This window comes from Malaclemys terrapin, chromosome 1, assembly GCF_027887155.1.
Source record: "Malaclemys terrapin pileata isolate rMalTer1 chromosome 1, rMalTer1.hap1, whole genome shotgun sequence".
Lineage (NCBI taxonomy): Eukaryota > Metazoa > Chordata > Testudines > Emydidae > Malaclemys > Malaclemys terrapin.
Window position 1 is genome coordinate 250,453,034 of NC_071505.1, and position 13,080 is coordinate 250,466,113.

The window sequence follows — 13,080 nt, forward strand, 5'->3', positions numbered from 1 at the left end:
TACTTGGTACAGCACCTACCACAATGGGGGCTTAACGTGGTCCTGGCTTTTATCCATTAACACAATATAAATGAATAATTCTTATTATTGTGTCTTTATATTTTGCTAGTGCCTAAAACCAAACACAATTGAGGCCCCAATGTGCTGTACAAACTAATAATAATTAAATCATTTAATTATTCAACCATCTTTCTTGTTCAGAGAAATATGAAGAGATGTCATAGAAAACGTGCTGGCAAAATGCATTGAAGATTGCTTTAATTTTAGTAGCATAACGTGATACACTTATAGTTTCTAGCAACATTATTTTCATTCTTCCTCTTTATTGTTAGGCTTCACTGAAATCCTTAAAATGTCTTCAATATTTTATCTATAGGTCAAAACTATCTAGCTGGTAAACACTGTACTAATAACAGATACACCTCTACCCCGATATAACAGGACCCAATATAACATGAATTCGGATATAACGCGGCAAAGCGGTGCTCTGGGGGCGGGGAGGCTGCGCACTCCGGCGGATCAAAGCAAGTTCGATATAACGTGGTTTCACCTATAACATGGTAAGATTTTTTGGATCCCAAGGACAGCATTATATCGGGATAGAGGTGTACTTATATTTTAACCGTTTTGTTCTTCATTTAAACTAAACAAAAAATCTTTAAACATCAATTTTATCAAATGGTTTGGAACACACTGTGGCCTGACAGAAGGGATAGAATGTTTAAGGATGTTTTTCTTCCTTCTGCTTTATCAAATTGAGTACTACATGGTTTATTCACTTTTGCTGTTGACTTTGATGAAGACTGCTGACAAGCTTTTTCCCATTTCAACACTTAGAAGCAACAATAATATATCTTTCCTAATTCAGGTGCTTGTGGTTTCTGATAGCAGGGAGAGAGATAGTGCACTTCAAACAATGTTCTGGAACCACCACTCCTGTGGAAACTTTATTGCTTCTACTTCCAGTCACAACTGTGACAAATGACCTACACCAGAAGCTGCCTTTTAACGACAAGCTGACTGACTTAATTGATTGGTTCAACACCATGGGGCCTGGACATTAGAAAGCTTATTATGCACAGGGATCAGCATGAAGAAGATAGCTTTTATGCTTTATTGAAATAGAAATATCTCAAACAGCTGGTTCATCATTAATAGACAGAGAAAGATAATGAAAATGAATAAGTATAATAAGGGGAATAAACAGCAGGCTGTATGAATTATGGTGCTCTAACTCCATCGGAACCTTGAGATAGAATTATACCCCTAAGGGAAAATTGCCTGATTTTATTTTTATTTCCAGAATCAGACACATTGTACATATATATATTCTTTACTGCTCCCAGTAGTAGTTCTGTTATCTATACCTATTCTTACTGATACAGGACTCCTTAAACACCTCTGTCTGTTCCCTAACACCTCCTTTCTTTTTTAATCCCTGTCAAAACATCTCTCTCCTTTTCCTGCTTTAGACCGGTCTTCATCATCATCTGCTCTCCCCCTGCCCGCATCTCCTGCCACCCCAGCCCTGGGCTCTTCTCCCCCTCACACACCTACACACCCTGCAGCCCTGGCTCTGGCCCCCACCTGCACCCCCCTGCCTTGTCTTCAGGGCTAAAACAGAAAGAGAGAGGCTGTCTCTGACTTACTCAAGACACAAACTATGAAAGGCTTGAACAGTTACTGTATAATTTCCAGGACAAGACAGAGTTACTGTACTAGACATTTAATCTCAGAACCTCAGGAGAGAACATCATTGGGTATAAAACAAGGGCCATGTTCCCCAAAGCATGATATTCCACTTGAGGCATTTGAGAGCATAGGTGGCTTTCTGCAACATTTCCACCTCCCTGATCCTGGAGCTTCTAAGGCATGGTTGGCACTAACTCTGGTTTCTCTAACTCATGTTGGTGGATAATAGTTCTTAATGGGGCACTCTTCTGGAGAGGATCATCAGAACGTACCCTGCTTTGGCCCCAGGCCCTCTCCTTTCACTCCCAACATAGCCCCTGCCTGCCCCAGAATTTCTCCTATGGCAATGAGGATCCTCTGCCCATACACAAGAGTGCCTGCTTGCTAAAATTAGTTATGTTTGATGGTATGACATTATTGTTGGAATTTTTTGGGATGATTTTATTTTGCATGCTTATACTTAAGTAATTTTAAATGCTTGTGGGTATATAGTACTTTTAATGGTTACAAAGTTGGTTTTAAACATGGAAGAAATACAGCAAAATGCCCATTTGAATTGTAAGGTTATTCCATTCCCTTTCTGCACTTGCAGTGTTATGGGTACTTTTAGGTCACTGATTGCCTTATGTTGATGATAATGTGTCTTGCAGCCCTATGTGCAAAGAATATATATATATATTATAAAACACAAAGTAAATGCTTATGAAAGGAGCTATAGTGATGACCCTTGGACTTAATTCTTGCTTTATATAGAGATTTGGAAAACAGTGATAATGAAGATTTCCCCAGATATATTGCCATAGTGTATCAACCATGAACTAATGAATCACTTTGGGTTAAGAGGGTGGTTTGGTCTATGACCATTCATTTAATCCTTGATCTCTCTGCTGTGACTTCTAACAAAGTGCTACTTAGTATTAAACATAAAGTTTGTGTTTCTTTCATGGATACCTGGAAATAAGTAATGATAAAACTCACACAGATGTCTAACTTTGAATTTATTGGACTAGAATCAGCAGTTCTCAAACTGTGGGTCGGGACCCCAAAGTGGGTTTGACCCCATTTAATGGGGTCGCCGGGGCTGGCTTAGAGTTTCTGAGGCCTGGAGCCAAAGCCAAAGCCGGAGCCCAACCCTGGGTGGAAGGCCTAGGTTACAGGCCTCCCTGCCTGGGGCTGAAGCCCTTGGGCTTTGACCCCCCTGCCTGGGGCGGTGAAGCTCAGGCTTTGGTCCCCCCCTTCTAAGGTTATATAGTAATTTTTGTTGTCAGAAGGGGATCACGGTGTAATGAAGTTTGAGAACCCCTGGACTAGACTGTGCCTTGTAGGCACAGCCTTCAATCCAGGAGCAGCTCTTCATTGTTTGGGTAAGTCTGCAAATTGCTATACCCTTTGATGGCATTCAACGTACTTGCTGCACTGGGCAGAATATGGAGGAACAGAACCTTAGCTGCATTTATTTGCATGTTGTGTTTCCACTTCCTACTCAGCTTTGGGGTTCTGTATCCATGTGAAGTGATTGAAAAGCTGTCCCTGAACTCATAGAACTGCAGTTCTTTCCCAAACACACAAGTAGAAGGAAGACTTATTTCTTTCTCTCTGCCCCCCTCCACCCTACACACAAGGGGTAAGGAGAATAGCTATCTGAAACTTTGGAGTGCACTGTGATTTTACCAGAGCCTGGTGTGTGTATGAGTGGGGGCGGGGTCAGGGCCGGCTCTAGGCACTAGCAAAGCAAGCAGTTGCTTGGGGCGGCAAATTTGCAGGGGCGCAAGAATCCAGCCTGGGAGCTGAGAACCAACAGGAGGCTGTAGTTCCTTGGTTAGCTCCCTGCCTATAGAGCCAGCCCTGGAGCAGGGAAAGAACTACATTTCCCAGCATTCCCTTCACCACATTTAACAGGAAAGGGAGGGGGAAGGAGTGTGGAACTGAAACCTCATGCTGCAGCTTGCTGTAAATGGTAGGGACAGAGCCAGCTCTAGGTTTATTGCTGCCCCCTACCTCAGCCCTGGGCTCTCCCCCCACTCGCATCTCCTGCCACCCCAGCCCTGGGCTCTTCCTCCCCCCCCACCCACCCGAACCTCCTGCCGCCCCAGCCCTGGGCTCTCCCCGAAAGAAAGAATTGGGTGGACTAAATGGACAGTGCACCTCTCTATCTGAAGCCTAGCAAGGAAGGTACATGGATCCCACTAGAATTTAAAATGAAAAGTAAGGGAGGGGAGGTTCTGGACCTGGGCAGCTTTAGATACAGTACCAGGCACGTAGGAGGATTTCCACTTCTGAGCCATGGAAGCAGAAATTGACTTTTCTTTTCCAGATTTAGCTAATATTCAGAAAGGGAATCTAGCACCTGCCTTCCAGATTTGAACACCCTCAAAATTCAGAAGTGCTCAAGCTCAATTTGGGTAGCTGTTACTTCATTTCTCCCAAATCAAATATACTGATCCACTGTAACTTGCTGTAGAAAAAGTAGAATAAATTGAGCAAGAAATGCTTCCCAGTGGTTTTTAGGACTGGAATTGCTATTTTCAACAGCCAGTGCTTTTTTTTTTTTTTTTTTTTTTTTTAGTTTTGGTTTTATTTGTTTAAAAGGAAGACAGTGATGTCGCATTGGCAAATTCCCCATAGAAACAAAGAATGGAACAAAAGAATAATAAAGGCACCTCAACTTTTCCTCATTTACGTAGGACAGTCTTATAATATGCATCCAGATACCCTTCAATCACACAAGCTGAAAATTGTTCCACTTTATGGGAACCAATCCTGTCTGTGTTCTGTGAACATCCAAAATTTCTGCGGAATGACCCGTCCTGGGAGCGAGTTATCAGTGACCCAGGGCTGGGGTGGCAGGAGGGTGCAGTTTGGAGAGGGGGGAGAAAGAGCCCAGGTGGCGGGGGGGGACCAGCCAAAAATGTTTTTGCTTGGGGCAGCAAAAAACCTAGAGCCGGCCCTGGGCGGGGCACCATGTACCTGTGCTCAGAAATGCACAATTTCCTCCCACACACACACTTGCTCCAAGTGGTCCATCCAGTAGTAAATTCTACCACCATACTTGCCCCACAACTACTCAGTTCTGCTGGCCAGTGCACTGTAATGCCGGGCTAAGACTCTACTATTTTCTGCTTATTCCTGTACTTAGTGTATAGGGATGCTGCACAGAAGCATAAAGGGGAGGGGGCATTTACTCTCACTTATGCCCTTTCATGGTATGGGTGTACCAGGTTACAGCACTCTGCTTTTTATAGAATTAATAAACAAATGGTAATACAATTCATGCAAGTATTTGTATATCTAGGGCCAGGTTCTGTCAGCCTTACTCAGAATGAGTAGCCTTGTTGAAAACAATACAACTACTTGTGGAATGGCGGGCTGCTCGGTTTAGGTAAAGGCAGCAGACACCTGCATTTAATTACCATATATTATACTAAAAGCATATTATCCTCATTTAAACATATTTGCTAGTAAGAGCTAAACATGCATATTCCTTTGGAATAATATGCTAACCTGAACAAAACAAAGAACAGTCAACTGCAATTTGTATATTGTAAGCATAGCAAGTGTACTTAGCTTTTCATTTGCATATTTGGCATGCATTCATTAAAGAACCAAGAGAATGCATACTAAAAAAAAAAAACTTCAGTGGATGTCATCAAAATCAGTTAAGAGAGTAAGCCATTAAACCCCCTTCAAGCCCCCAAAACCTCCATTAGCTAGACACAGATTAGAAATTATTTTCAAAATATAAACTATGCAGCACAAAACAGCCCAGAATTTTTAATACAAAAATGTGAAAATACAGCTTCCATTGTATCGAAGAAAGAAATAATGAATCAAATAATACAGTTAACTGCTAATGCCAGATAAAGTTATATTATATTGATTGACCAAGACAATTTAATTAAAGCAGGCATATTAGAAATCTGATACCTTAATGTGATACTTTATAATCCACACAAATGCTGAAAACATTATTTAATTTAATATATAAGAAGTAAGCCAAGTAAATTAAGTATTTATTAGAGTACATGTATGATTTTTATTAAAGTTCATGTATAGCTGAAACAAGAAGAAATTATAATATTTGGACTTGATTTTATCATCATGGCATAGAACTTTTGTGCATGGGTTTACACAGAAAACTGGAGCACTGGAGGTAGATGCAAGTGCCAATAATCACAGCTGTAATTTTAATAAATCATTATGAAGGACTATGAGCCTGATCTTGAAGTCCTGATTCAGGCAAACCATTCCATAAACTTCATTGGGAGTTTTCTCTGTGCCAGGACTACAGAGTTGAGCCCTTGGGTATATTACTGCAGTAATCATCATTTTACCATATTCTTTGTAAAAGCAAAAGTTCTTATATGAGAAGTGAACAGGTACTAAAAAGAATTTTGGCTCAGATCTTTCTTGCTGCAAATAAACTCAGTTCTTGTCCCTCTGACTCAGAAAGAAACATTGAACATTTACCCAGAACATTCTTAGGCAAGAATATAGTTACATGACAAAATCAAACATAAACCTTTCTCTTTACTAAGGGTATGTCTACACTGCGAAGTTGTCAACAAAACTTTTGTCTTTCACAGGTACTTAAAAATGCCCCCCATGAAAGATAAAAGTTTTGCCGATGCAAGTGGCAGTGTGAACACGGCTGTGTTGGCAGGAATGTCTTCCTGCCGACAAAGCTAACGCTGCTCTTGGGGCTGGAAATATTCTGTCCGCAAAAGTGACGACAAAGAGCGTTTACACACGCTGACTTTTATCGACAAGGCTGTATCAACACAGCCTTGTCGCCAAAAGCTGCATGGTGTAGACAACCCCAAGAGAATGGCCAGGATAGCTAGAATACTACACATTGCCTTTGCAGCCCGAGACAGGACAACCTCCTCTGGTTTAGGCCTTGTCTACGCTACAAACTTTTGTCAGCTAAACCTGCCTTTTGCTGGCAAAACAGGGGAAGTGTACACACTACAAAGCTACTTTTGACAGCAAAACTCTGCTGTTTTGCCAACAAAATAAAACAACGTCAATGAGAGGAAGAAAGTTTTTTGCGGCAAAATTAAAGTGACAAAGAGTCAGTGTAGATGTTGCTGTTTGCTTTGTCGACATAACTAGCCTTCACCAGTATCCCACAGTGCCTTCCCTGAGCACTGTTTTGATCTCTGCTGCCCTGTAGGCCTGTGCCCCTCCCCTTTCAAAGCTCTGGGAAGTATCTGATAGCTCAGCCTGCTGCTCCATTTGAGCAACAAAGCAAACCATTAGCATGGAATGCTCCTGTTTTGCCCTGCACTAGGAACACTACAGCAAGCAGATTGCTGCGGGGAGTGGGGGTTGGAGGGGGTGGAAAGGGGGAAGAGAAGGAACTGCTGTGCTGCTCTGACATTCCTCAGCACAGAGAACTCACAGAGCTGCTCAGGATGCTGCTCCCAGCAGCTGAGGAGGCTATGGGAGAACTCAGAGGGAATCACAGAACCATAGGCAGGCAGGCAGAGTGGGCTGCTTCAGGAGAGATTGCTGTGCAGAACACAGGGGCTTACGTGGGAGGGGTGTCCCCCTCCCCCTGCCTCAGGATAGGTCGGTCAGCCTGCTGTCTCCCCAGCCCAGACATCCACTCTCCTCTCCCTCCTCCACACACTTCGGTTGAAAAAGCAGCTGACAGTCTACTAGGATTCCCATGACAGGATGGGACTGAGAAACCTGCATCATGTGAGGCTGACCCACGAGGCATTGCAAACCCTTCCCAAAGTGCCTTGCAGCCAGTTGCACAGTGTGATAGCTACCACAGTGCACTGCTCTCTGTGTCGATGCAAGTGCTGCTAGTGTGGATGCACCCTGCCGACACCAGACATGTGGACATGCAACAGGGGTTTTAATTAAAGCGCTTTAATTAAAGTGGCACAACTTTTGTCAACAAAACTTTGTAGTGTAGACAAGGCCTTCGTCTCCAGTGTCTTCCCATCCCTGTTTATGCCATATGCAGATTTGGTTTACATTGCTTAATTTACATTTGACAGAGAGATACACATCTTATCTCCTGTCTGGAAGAAACCTGTTTGTCAGGTCTGCCTGGTTCCAGACTTTAAAACATAATTCCAGTGTGTATTCATAACTTTCAAAATAACATCAGTACATACATTTCACAATGATATTAATGACCATCTGAATACCAGGTTTCATTTGGTACCTTGAAATGGACACTATTTCTAATAAATACCATGAAAGCAGTACCCCATTCTCTTTTACCCCATGCAGATTTAGGAACAAATATTACAAATGCCATGTGTTATGTATAATGAGTTTGTCAGGCCTGCTAGGAGTTGCTGTGACAGAACAGTGAACCCTTTGCCACTTGAGGAATTCTTAGGTTCACACCTTTTCAATGGCATTTCACACTTGAACAAGAGTGTTACTGGCCATTTACATAAGAATGGAGGATCAAGGGTGCCAGGGAGATGAAAATTACGTCCTTACAGAGTGGAAGCATCAGTGGAAAAAAGACTCTAACACATTAAGTCCTGGTTTAAACTAAAAAGTTAGATTGACCCAGCTATATTGCTGAGGGATATGAAAAATCCATACCCCTGAGTGATGTAGTTAAGCCAATGTAACCCCTGGTCCAGACAGTGCTAGGTCCACAAAAGAATGCTTCCTCTGACCTAGCTATCACCTCTTGGGGAGGTGAGTCACCTGTCCTGATGGGAGAACCCCTCCTGTTGGTGTAGGTAGAGTCTACACTGAAGAGCTACATGGGGTGCAGCTGCAGCGCTGCATGTGTGTTGCTGCAGCATTTAAAGTGTAGATAAGTGCTAAATAAATTCAGGAGTCCTTTCCTGCACTTGCCTCCTTGTCCACTTGACAGCAGATCTTGAACCAAGCTCAACAGCTACTCTCTGCAACTCTAGAGTTGCTGCAGATTGGTGTGATCCCCCCCCCCCCCATGCTCTGATTGTGGGGAAACATTTCAGACAATAACTCATGCTAGGAGAGTGCCCAACTTGAAATCTGGAAGGAGATTCATAATGCCTCGCCACCCTAGATGCAGATGCCATTGTCTGGACATCGAGCTGTGACAGCAAAGCAAGAGAGAGAGCTACACTGTAGACACTGTAGTATGGATGATATACTGCAGGGTCCAGCAGCAGCTGCAGTCATCAGGGAATCCTGCTGGTACTGGAGCTGTTCTAACCCATGGAGGCAGCAGTGCAGCTGTTTGCTGCCGTGGCATCCTTGCCCATCAGGGATCAGAGGGCGCTGGCAAAGACCAGGGAATTTAGACTTCTGTAGGATTATTTTTCATTAGCCTCACAGAGGCAGAGTATAGGGCTCCTTGCAGCTTCAATCATTTCTTTTCATCTTAGCTCTTGTTTTTCCTTGTCCAGCCACAAATACAGTTGTTTGTGGAATGGGAGATGGGGAATTTCTAAGCCTGTTGGTGATGGTTGTCTGGTAGGAGAGGGAAGGGTTCTGACCCTGGAGATGGGTGTCCTGAGCCAGGGCAGGGTTGGGTGGGAGAAGGATCTGAGCTGTAAAGGCAGGATGAGGAGACATTGCTACCTTCAGCTCCACTATTCATTTTGGGCACCAGCCACCACTGAATATACTGAAGAATTTAAATTTGAGGCTACAGAGGATTTAGCTTTGAACTGAGCCAGGCACAACTCAGATTGATGTATCTTTTTACAGATAAGTAGAAATCTGAGGTCAGTTTAGGCTAAACCTCCTGGAGCAGGAGAGAGCATAATGTGCTATAATAGTGGACAATTTATCCATCTATCCATATAGGTATTTGTATGGGCCACATCATGATAGTATATGAGCACTTTCCAAGTATCTAAAGATAAAAATAAAAATATTGAAGTCTCTCTTTCTTCCTTCCCAGCCTGCATTAGAAATTATTTGATTAGTTTTTTTTTTGTTTATTTCATTCTCTTTTACACCATGCAGATTTAGGAACAAATATTACAAATGCCATGTGTAGATGGATAGAAATTCAGCAGCATCCAGTGTAGATAGAGTTGTCTGGATGCCTCTCTTTTCCAAGCATAGTATCAGACAGAAGAGGCACCCTCTCCAATTAACTTGGATGGACTTTGAGGACTAATTAATTCCACTCACTTTACTCAAGTTATGGGGTACCTGATGCTGTGATTAGTCCCACTGATTTAGTGGGTCAGATGACAATCTGGATTTCCTGGCCAGGCCAGGGCATAATGGGGAATAAAGCCACCACCCATGCCCCTGCACAGCCTCTCCACACCATGGTTTCAGGCATATAAGGGTACAAGGCACACACATTTTCCCCACGCTCACCCCAAGGAGGTAGCTAGAGAGGGATAATGTGTAGAGTACCTACTATTGTGTAAAGATGGGATGTGACTGCAGAGACCAAAGGTCATCCTCCATTTTGGAAGATGGGGTTCTGGACTTCAGGGAGTGATAGTCAGCACGAGGCTCTGGTTACTGATGGGTTAGAATCATGTAATGTTTAAATAAAAATAACATAAATGTTAAATACAAACTCGTCGTGCTGTAATGTTGAGAAGAACAGAAGGTAACAGGAGAGGGGAGAGCCTTCCCATCCCCCGCCATTCCCCAGTGCTCTGGAGCAAGAAGAGAGGAGGGAGATATTGCATTGCTCAGTCATAATTAATTTGTGGTGAGGTGACACAGCAGCTGTATGCCACTCCTTACATGGGCAAATCGTCCTTGCACAATCCAGTTCAGCAGGACTCCTCACCATGAGTGAAGAGGGCACAATTGGGCCCTGACTCCTGAGACAGTGCACAACGAAGATCTGCTCATTTGGATGACTGCATCTATATTTCTTAAAGCAGGAGTTCTCAAAGTTCATGGCACCACCACTCCCTCCTGACAAGAACAATTACTACACTACCCCAGGAGGGTGGACTGAAGCTTGAACCTGTCCAAGCTCCACCACCCTTGGCAGAGGGGCCAAAGCCCAAATCCCATCTCCCGGGCAGGGGAGCCAAAGCCCTGAGCCTTGTCAAACAGGCTGAAGCCCATGGGCTTTGGCTTTGACCCCGGGTGCTGGGTCTCAGGCTTCAGCTTCAGTCTTGGTGGTGGGGCTTAAGCTTTGGTTTCAGCCCTGGGCGGTGGGGCTCAAGCTTTGGGCCTGGGCCTTAGCAAGTCTAATGCAAGCCCTGGCAACCCCATTACAGTGGGGTTGCGACCCAGATTGGGGTTCCAACCCACGGTTTGCGAACCGCTATCTTAAAGAATAAAAATTTCAAGAGCCATTTACTTTTTTCTAAAATGGCTCCAAAAGATATCTATAAAATCCAAATATAATTGTATAGCTTAGAAGAGAAGCGGCACGGGCGAGCGATGTGCTGGCTGCAGCTTCTCGCCGCCCCCATTGGCCCGAGACGGCGAACCGCGGCCAGTGAGGGCCGCGATCGGCTGAACCTGCCACGTCAGCAGGTAAATAAAACTGGCCTGGCCCGCCAGGGTGCTTACCCTGGCAAGCCGCGTGCCGAACGTTGCCGACCCTGGCTTAGCATATTGTAAAGCAGGTAACAGTAACAATTTAATTTTTAATACTTTCAAAGAGACTTTATGTTTGATCAGATATTTCCCTCGAGTGTTCATTTTTATTTTTGTTTCTTATACATGTGTACCAAAACAAATTATTTTATCTCTTTATTTTAATTTAGAAAGGCACTTAATATGATTGCACAAGACTGTAGTGCTTTTTTTAATCCCTTGGAGCTTGTTTTGTCTGCATATATTTACTGAAAATGAAAGATAAAGATTTCCCTCACAGATGATGACAAAACAACATCCAGCTGGAATTGAGACATCCCTCGAGTTCTCTGCTGCTTTGTGGCTGTAGTCTTAAATGTCATTCAAAAACAACTTAACTAACTGGATTTTAATGGTAGGCCCAATCAGAGTTAGTCCTTTGCCTTTTGGTGAAGGTGTTAGCAGTACTGGGTAGGAGACAGATTGCAGCTGATAGCCTAAGAAGCAATTTATTTACTTTTAATCATTTAGGTATAAGGAAGGAACAAATACAAGTTCAGAATGGAATGGTTTTGTGTAACTAAAAGATGTAGGGATACTGGAGGATCCAGGAGACAAACATCCACAGATATAAAACCATTAGCTATCACAAAGATTTCCAAACATCCAGGGCTAATTTGTTATTGGCTCTGCACAGATGAATCACCAGGGTGAAAAAGGGCACAGAAATAATCTTTCCCTCTACCCTGGTGTAAAAGAACTGTACTCTGCCAGTATGAAGACCTAATGCTTTCTAACTGTTAGGCTGTTTGGCCAGCCAATTCAACACCCCCACTGGTGGCTTCAGATGGGTGCTGGGGAACGCCTATTTTACACGTTTCCAAAAGAAGATGTAGGTGCTATTTTTAGCCATGCTAGCTAGATTAAAGCCAGTGCGGTATCCAACTATCCCAACTATCTACCCAACTATCAATCACTCCTTTGATTGCATTAATATAATAATAATTAATTAATAGCTATTAATAAAAGCTTAATCTAGTAGTTAAATGCAATGCACTAGGTTTGACTCTTTGTAATGCTTTCTGAAAAGAAAGAACTTTAGCCCGTGCTTCAGCAGAGTTAAGCTGAGCTGAGCTGCTGGACCAGGGCTATAATAGTAGCTGAACATAATTTTCCCCTTCATCCAGTTACATAAGGCTTTTGACTTTAATAATGTATTGTGGCAGTGAGTTCCACAGGCTAATCATACATTTTGTACAAAAACACTTCCTTTATTCCTTTTAAATAGGTTGCTTTTGCATTTATTGAATGTTCCCCTGCTCTAGAATTATGTGAAAACATAAATGGAAACCAGTGGGAAACAATACACACAAGAATGATTCACAGTTTGGAAATCTGCCTTACAGTGAGAGATTAAAAATAGTCAAACTATTTAGGTTATCCAATACAAATTAAAAGGTGACTAGATAACAATATATAATTGCTTACACAGTGAGAAGATTTCTGATAGTAGAAAGCTCTGTAGTTTAGTAGACTAGAAATAAGGCACACATTTTTAACAGTGAGAGTAACACCACCTTCCCCAGGGATGTGATGGTTTCTGCACCACCTAAAGTCTCTAAATCAAGATTGGATGCCTTTCTAAAATACATTTTCAAACCTCAACCAGAAGTTAGTGGTTTGATGAAGGATTCACCTGGAAATATTCTATCTCCTGAGTTATATAGAACATCAGAACAAATGACCATAATGGTCCCTTCTGCCCTTAAATCCATCCATCTATGAACCTTCTCAATGCCATTCATTATTTTATATACCTCTCACGTTTCCCCTTTTATTCATCTCCTCCCTAAACTAAACAGTGTAGAACACACTGCAAAAATGTAAGTGCATTTTTGTCTCTGAAGT